General features: G+C 36.7%; 1 protein-coding gene across 1 annotated transcript in view; it reads left to right on the forward strand.

The window, feature by feature from the left end:
* Positions 1-7122: 7122 nt before the first annotated feature.
* The window catches only part of LOC144963337 (uncharacterized), a 247965-nt gene continuing 245977 nt past the window's right edge, over positions 7123-9110 (forward strand). Inside the window, exon 1 of the mRNA XM_078897275.1 lies at positions 7123-7591. The gene's annotated coding sequence lies outside the window, so the exon portion shown is untranslated. The remainder of the gene's footprint in view (positions 7592-9110) is intronic.

The raw sequence follows: 9110 nt of genomic DNA on the forward strand, positions 1-9110 counted from the left end.
ATGGCAAGCTATTGCCATGGATGTCCTTTTAATTATTATCTTATAAGTGTGAGTCTCGGGTTATTCAGTCACTTATCGTAACAATAAAGTGTATTTGGCCCCTGATATCAATTGATAGAATGCGCTTGGCCAAGGAGTTCACAACATTGCCATCCGGAAGTATAACGGACCAACACACAAACTCTGTGTAACCATGAACTTTTATAGTCTGGTTAATACAGTTAAGTGAGAACAACTCACAAACGCGGATGGCAAAAACAATAACAAAGGCCTGAGTGACGTCATCTGCATACTATCTATAGGTTACCGTGAACCGAAGACCCATAGCCGGCATAAGTCCTTGCCTATCACTCGGAGCAAACAGTTCACGTCCTGAGCATCACTCACAACTTTAACACAGACATTGAAAACAAATGCACCGTGTTGTCACGTGTTGCTGTGCGATTCCTTCATCAGTGTGTCAGAATATTGCGATAAATACTCACTTGAAGGACTGAACGTGGCCTTCGTAAACTCATGGCCTGATACTGGCCAAAAAAATACAACGTCAAAAGACAAGTCTTTGGCCACAAAAGAAAACAGATCGTGAGTTGTATTTTTATTCAACAGTTCGACCAATGAGCACTGCTAACGACAACTCACTAGGGCTTTAGTGTCTGGCGATAGATAGTAGGCGCTTGGCTAAGAAGCTCATAACATTGCCATCCGGAAGTATAACGGACCAGCACACAAAACTTTGTGTATTCATGAACGTTTATAGTCAGGTTAATACAGTTCAGTGAGCATTACCTACTCATAAACGCGGATGACAAAAAACAATAACAAAGACCTGAGTGACGTCATCTTCGAACTATCTATAGATCGCTCCCATTCTCTCTCTCTCTCTCTCTCTCTACATATCTAACTATCTATCTATCTTTCTCTCTCTCTCTCTCTCTCTCTCTCTCTCTCTCTCTTCCCTCCCCCCCCCCCCCCCCCCCCCCCCCCCTCCATCCACTCTTTCAATGGTGCTACTTTGTAAACACAAAATAGAAACACAACATTAATCTCAGTCAAGTGGAACGACGAGAAAACACTATCTATGACTATGATTAACCCTCATTGTACTGGGGCCTACATATTTTAGTTGTTACTGTGAAATTGTTTTTGTCGTTATCTGCTCTCAAATCACGACATTGTGATCTCTTATCTCGTTTCCATATCAAGCTTTTATAAAAAGATATCTATATCTACTTAACTACTTACTGTGCTAGGATGCTTATTATGTGTAGTTAGTTGTGGAGTTAGTTTTGTATTTATTGACATACACATGTATATTTGACATATTATGGACAACAACAAAGGGGCAGTGCCCTAACTCTTCACTCACAATTTCGATTTTACTACTACTACCAGACACCTCATTGTCTATACCAAGAGTTAACTTGAACTTTTGTTATTATTATTATTATTATTATTATTATTATCATCATCATCATCATCATCATCATCATCATCATCATCATCATCATCATCATCATATTCATATTAATTATTATTATTATTATATTATTATTATTATATTATTATTATTATTATTATTATTATTATTATTATTATTATTATTATTATTATTATTATTATTATTATTATTATCAACTCAGGGTGAAGGAAATTCTTAGAAAATTGTAGTCCTTCAGAGCCATTAGGCACACGGAGCCGGAGTTTATCCCGGTTTATATAGCGTGAAATGGACAATAGCAATTGCTTGCTACCCGTTGGATAGGTCGCTAGTCTATCGCAAAGTTCTTTCCGCCAGATCTAACAGACCCAGCTACCCATTCGATGCACCCAGGATCGATTTTTATCTTGGTAAATTTTGCGTGTGAAGCGAGTGATCTTCCAATTGAGCTATCGGTCCCCTTTTAGAAAATTGCTGCACTCAACTTTGTAAGCTTACCGGAATTTCACGGATTGTATTTGTTTTGAGAGCGGAGGGATATCTAGTGACCTTGTATGATTCACTGAATGGAATTCGCAACTGAAATACATGAACTTATTCATTTATAAAACCCTGAAGTTGAGGAAACTATGCAGAATATGAGGACACAGTAGTCAGTAGCCGTAATGATTGAAGTATTTACCACGAATAGATTTCCTTGTGTGTACCTGTTCACGAGTTACTGTAACCCCAACAACTATTATTATTTATTTATTTCTTATTTGTTTTCCTTTTCGTTCCCAAGCCAAGGCTAAGACTGTCACAAGCTGACAAATAAGGAAAGGGAGATAACGCGATGTGTCAGTCATGGTGAAACACTGACACCACAAAATACTTCTCAGATCTGAGGTACACTCTGACACTGACAAAAACACTTTTTAAATTTTGACCGAAAAATTTAAAAATAAAGAATGAAGGAAAAGAAACAAAATAAAACTAAATTAAAAAAAAAAAAAATAAAAGTGAAAATCAAACAGACACAAACAAAAAAACCCAAAAGAAAAAAAAAACCCAAAAAAACTCCCAAAAACCCAAGCAAATAACAATACAAATGAAAAACAAAAATCAAACAAAAAAAAAAAACAAAACAAAACAAACAAAAACAAACCAAATTTCATCCACCAAAAATCAGCAACCCCCCCCCCCCCCACATAAAAAAAAAAACAAACAAAAAAATAGAAACGAAAAAACAAAAACAAACAAAGAAAAGAACAAAAAACAAAAGAAAAAACAAAAAAAAAAAAAACAACAAAAAACAAACAAACAAACAAACAAACAAACAAACAAACAAAAAAGTAAAACAAAAACAAAACAAATCCCAACAAAACGACAAAGATCAAAACAAACTTGAGAATATATATTGATAAATTAACATGGAGACCAACTTGCTAATCGATCTTAAATTTAAATCTGAAAAAAAGTTTGAGCTTTTATATAGCGCAGTATCCACTAGATGTGCTCTAGCGCTTTACAAGAGGTCCCTGACCAACAGCAACACGTAACATGTAGAACGAGACATGACGCCTGTTAGGCGATATTACAATTATTTTTTCCGACAGAAACAACGCTGCTAACGTCAGGTACTCGTTTTACACCTGAGTGCGATGAGAGAATGTGAGTAAAGAGCATTTTCCAAGGACTCAACTATGCGCCGTGCAAGGTTCGAACCCAGTACCTTCCGATCCGAAAGCCAGTGTCATACCACAAGACCACATTATAGCCTCTGTTGAGGTCTCAGCAGGTGTTTGTGAATGTGTTACAAGTTAGGTGTAAATAGATCGAATTTGGAAATTAAAGCTTCCTGGCTAAAATTAAAATGAAATCCCCCACCAAGAAAACAAAACAAAACAACAACAAAAAAAAAACAAAAAAAACAAACAAACAAACAAACAAAACAACATTTAAAAAAATCATATAAACAATACAAAACAAAATAATATCTGCTTTGTCAGTTTATGGCATTGCTGCCAAGATACGGGTTTAGGCAACTATTATCTCAATAACCCATAACACACACACACACACACACACACACACATATATATATATATATATATATATATATATATATATATATAATGGGGGGGGGTGGGGGGCGAAGTGGCCGAGTGGTTAAGGCATTGCACTGTGACCCGGATGACTCGGGTTCGAGTCCCCGCGTCAGGCACTTTCGTTTTTTACCTTGAGCAAGATTATTAACCCCCAATTTGCTAACTTGGACAACATGGGTGATTCCCGTTGACATCAGACATCTTGTTTATGAGTTATCTATATTCCTTCTTGGAATGCCTTGGCGACGATATCTTATGATGTGGTGGCGCAAAAGGCATAATAAATAAATAAATAAATAAATAAATAAATAAATAAATAAATAAATAAATAATAATATAATAATAATAATAATAATAATAATAATAATAATAATAATAATAATAATAATAATAATAATAATAATAATAATAATAAACTCCTCTAACCAGTTTGCTGCCGTACTCTTGGAAGATCGGCCAGAAAACTTGTTCTTCAAATATCGATCTATGTATTTAAATGACCCTCGTCTTGGCTACAAAAACTCTCAGACCTTCGCAAGGTCCCAGGTTTGAGAACTTGCATGGCCAAGATGAGGGTAATTTAAATCGATCGATATTTGAAGAACACCTTTTCTGGCCAAGTTTTTAAATACTTGTTTTTCCAGCATATGGAAGTAAAATAGTGAGAGTTCTGAAAAATAATGTGTATGAAACAGTTGCAGAGAAAGCGGGAAGGTAAATTATACAAGTTAAAAATAAAAAAACAAACCCCAAAACATCCCCAAAATCAGCCTGCTCCCTAATTTGTCGCATGCGGCTATGTGGTCTTGTCGTATGACACTCGCTTTCGGATCAGAGGGTACTGGCTTCGAGGCTCGCTCGACGCATAATTGAGTCCTTGGAAAATACTCTTTACTCACATTCTCTCATCGTCGTGACTCAGATGTAAAATGAGTACCTGATCGTTAACAGCGTTGTCTCTGTCGGAACAAAATTGTAATATCGCCTTGCAGGCTTCACGTCCCGTTCTGCATGTTACGTGTTGCAGTTGATCAGGGATCCTTTGTAAAGCGCTCTGAGCATGTTCAGTGGATATTGCGCTCTTATATAGATAGTATGCAGATGATGTCACTCAGGCCTTCGTTATTGTTTTTGCCATCCGCGTTTAAGAGTTGTTCTCACTAAACTGTATTAACCAGACTAGAAAAGTTCATGGTTACACAGAGTTTGTGTGTTGGTCCGTTATACTTCCGGATGGCAATGTTGTGAACTCCTTGGCCAAGCGCATTCTATCTATAAATAGTATGCGCTTGGCTAAGAAGCTCACAACATTGCCATCCGGAAGTGTGACGGACCAACACACAAAACTATGTGTAACCATAAACTTTTATAGTGTGGTTCATACAGTTTTGTGAGAAGTACTCATAACCGTAGATGGCAAAAACAATAACAAAGACCTGATTGGCGTCATCTTCTTCGCTCTATCTATATTAACTTTCCATGTGCTCGAGGTCATTGGTCACATTGCAAAATGTGCTCAAAGTAACCCACATAGTGAAAAGTGTTCAAAGCTTTTTAAATATCTAACATCACAATTGGTCATTTTATTCAGCTTGACACATGGTTATGTTTATAACCTTTGTAAACAAAGCAGTGTGTTTACATTTTAAAAGAAATTATCCCATTGTTGGACAGCAACAAATCATGTGATTGTTGACCTGGTTGGACGAAACCATGAATATAGATAGAATGAAGTTGACGTCGTTCAGGTCTTTGATATTGATTGTTGACCTGGTTGGACGAAACCATGAATATAGATAGAATGAAGTTGACGTCGTTCAGGTCTTTGATATTGTTTTTTTGCCATCCATGCTTATGAGTAATTCTCACTAAACTGTTTTATCCAGACTATAAAAGTTCGTGGTTACACAGAGTTTTGTGTGTTTTGGTCAGTTATACTTCCGGATGGCAATGTTGTAAGCTTCTTAACCAAGCGTATACTATCTATAGATCGCTCCCATTTACACGCCGAATGAAACGTGTGTTCTAAAAATAACTTCGTTGATTCAACATACTAGAGTTATCTTATCTTTGACATTCCTATGCTTCAATAATTATCATAATAACCTATCATTATCATCAGAGTTATCTAACACAATCAGGCGTACATATGTTAACATAATACTCTTCCTTTTAGTGACTCGATTGTGTCCCTTGTCGTAAGTAAGAGTAACATTATCAACTTGTATAGATAGTATGCGCTTGGCTAATAAGTTCACAACATTGCCATCCGGAAGTATAACTGACCAACACACATAACTCTGTGTAGAGATGAACTTTTATAGATAGTATGCGCTTTAAGAAGCTCATAACATTGCCATCCGGAAGTATAATGGACCAACACACAAAACTGTGTGTATCCATGAACGTTTATAGTCGGGTTAATACAGTTCAGTGAACATTACTCATAGACGCGGATGGCAAAAACAATAACAAAGACCTGAGTGACGTCATCTTCGAACTATTTATAGTCTGGTTAATACAGTTTAGTGAGAATTCCCCAAGAACGTGGACGTGGCAAAAAACAATAACAAAGACCTGAGTGACGTCATCTTCATTCTATCTATATTGTGGTGACATACTTTTACTTATTGGTATCAAATCAAAGTAATCCTAATACTAAAAAATTATACCCGTAGATCAAAATATGTAAAAAATAATGAACAAAAATAAATATAGCAATAACAGCTTCAAATAATAACAAAAACACAAATCATGGATAGTTTCGGGATCAAAAACCTTCTTCAGCCTACAACAAAAACAATAAAAACATAAATACATTACTTTAAAAATCCAAAAAAAAAAAGAAGAAAACATTTATAGATAGTTTGAAGATGACGTCACTCAGGTCTTTGTTATTGTTTTTTGCCATCCCAGGTGTGAGAGTTTTTGTCAAGATGAAGGTCATTTAAATCGATCGATATAATTTGAAGTACGGGTTTTCCAGCCAAATTTTTAAATACGTGTTTTTCCAGCCAAATTTTTAAATACGTGTTTTTCCAGAGTACGGCGGTTAACTCACTCAATCCTAGAGATTTTTGCTACTTTTTTAAATTGGAAAAAAAAATGTATTAAAAATGAGCATGTACATCGTTTTATTCAACTATCAGTAACATGCAAAAACTAAAAACATTAGCTTTGATACTACGCCTATAATTGGTCTCAGAAACATAATATAATAAATAGGCCTGGTGTAAAAGTAACCCCGGGTAAACTACGGATATAGTCGGTGTTAGGGTTGAGTAAGGAAAGATAAGAATGAATACCTGGCAAGTTGTGGAAAAATACCTGGTAAACGCGCCCGGGGGAGACAAAGAAAAACACTCATAGACCAACTGACGGGCTTCACCAACCTAACAATCCAAGAGCTGTTTGAAAAAGCAAGAGACAGGGAGGAATGGAGAGAGATAATTCATGCAGTATCCGAAGCCTGGACCAGGCATGGAACCTAGAAGAAGAAGAAGAAGGGTGGAGTGAGTTAACCAGTTATGCCCATTTTTTGAACGTATCGGATTCACCCATTATAAAACCAGACATCGGCGGAGGCGGGTCACAGTAACACATTATTATCATTCACAATCAATAATGTAAACATGCAAATTAAATGAAATACCGGAGGTTCAAAATTAACGACCCATTCAAGTTATTTCTTATTTCCAGCACACCATTTATCTAACTTTCAATTGAAACCCAACCGAGCAAATGTAACACACTGTTTCTATTATCCGTCTCCGTTTTTATCTAGTTCTAGTTCAAAAGGAAAACTTAATCCATGTAGAGAATCATTGTTAGTTCGAAGTCTACATTTAACATTCCCTTTGAGTGTCAATGATGAAGCACATTCGTAGGAAAGTATTATTATTATTATTATTTAGTACGTGGATACACAGGAGCAGCAGTTTAAAGTGACACTCGAAGATTGAAGTGTGTATCTTATTTTCATGGGATTTTATTTTCTGGATAATTATTTATGTACTGTGCTTTTGTTTCCTTGGGGAAACAAATCCCCAAACAAAACCAGGTATGTCTTTTGAAATGTCACATATAATTTTTGTTGTTGTTGAATAAAAGGTTGATTGAGATAGATTGCGCGTTAGGAATTTTGTTTTGATTTAGTAAAAAGAGTAACCAAAGTAATAGAGAGTACTTTTTTTTAGATATAAGGAAAAACCCTAAAACAAACATACAGTGAATCAAACAGTCAAACAAAAGAAAAAGACCCCTCCCCCCTCCCCCCGCCAAAAAAAAAAAAAAATCAAAAATGAAAAAGAAAAAAGCTAAACAAAGGGGGAAAAACCCTAAAAAAAAAACAAACAAAAAACAAAACAAAACCAACCAAACAAACAAAAGAGAAACGAAACAAAACAGAGACGAAACAAAACAGAAAACAAGGTTCGCTTTGATGAATTTTGTGTCAATCAGTTTTTTCTTTTCACTCCACCTCCACCCTTTCTTTTTTTTTTTTTCATTCTCCTTTTCCTCCCGTCCTTACTTCATCTCCTTATTTTACTTCCTTTTCAATATTTATTTATCTTCTCTTCTGCATTATCGTCATCATTGTCGTCGTTGTAACAACCACCCTCGCCACCCCCACCACCTCTTTCCCCTCCTCCTCCTCCTCTTCCTCCTCCACCTCCTCCTCCTCCTCCTCCACCTCCTCCTACCTCCTCCTCCTCCCTCCCTCCCCTCCTCCTCCTCCCTCCTCCTCCCCTCCTCCTCCTCCCCTCCTCCTCCCCCCCCTCCTCCACCTCCTCCACCTCCTCCTCCTCCACCTCCTCCTCCACCTCCTCCTCCTTCTTCTTCTCCTCCTCCTCCTCCTCCTCTTAATTATTTGAAGTTTCAGGTTTGAAGCTTTTCGATCGAAATTTTCATCTCTTCCTTTTCGATTTCGTCTTTGTCACAAACACTGCCGCCACCACCACTATCACCAACACTACGTCCTCCTCCTCCTCTTCCTCTTCTTCTTCTTCTTCTTCTTCTTCTTCTATTTCTTCTTCTTAACCTCTGTTAAAAGACTTGCGACTATACGCCCATTTAGGGGGTCATCGTAATCGATTGATATTTTACGTGAAAATTTTCTGGTCAAAATGTAAAAGATCAGCTTGCAACTATAATATGGTTTTGATCAACTTATACATACACATTTTCAGGTCTCATAAAGGAATGCAAGTAGCGTGTCTGATAACGGCAACGGCTGCCATAATGGTTCTAAACAAAGAAAATTGGTACTTTTTATTCTTCATGCTGGCTAGACCTTTTCATATGTCTTGTGATCAGAATGTGTAAAAGTCAAAACATGATCAGATTTATAATTTTGTTTCCTCTGGATACGCTTTTATGCTCGTCGGAGAAATATTTATTAAGGGCGTCTGCCATTGTTCGGATATTTTAGGGCCAGTTACTAAGTTACCATGCGTCATTACGAGGGAAGTGACGTCACGACTGTTGAAGCGTATTGTGGGCTTGTTTTAACATTGTTGTAATGGGTAATATTTTTCGTTAATTTGACCGAGAGTATTGCCACCGGCCCAAAATAATTT

Source organism: Berghia stephanieae, chromosome 1 (assembly GCF_034508935.2).
Source record: "Berghia stephanieae isolate SIO BIC M18660-M18661 chromosome 1, UCSD_Bste_1.3, whole genome shotgun sequence".
NCBI lineage: Eukaryota > Metazoa > Mollusca > Gastropoda > Nudibranchia > Aeolidiidae > Berghia > Berghia stephanieae.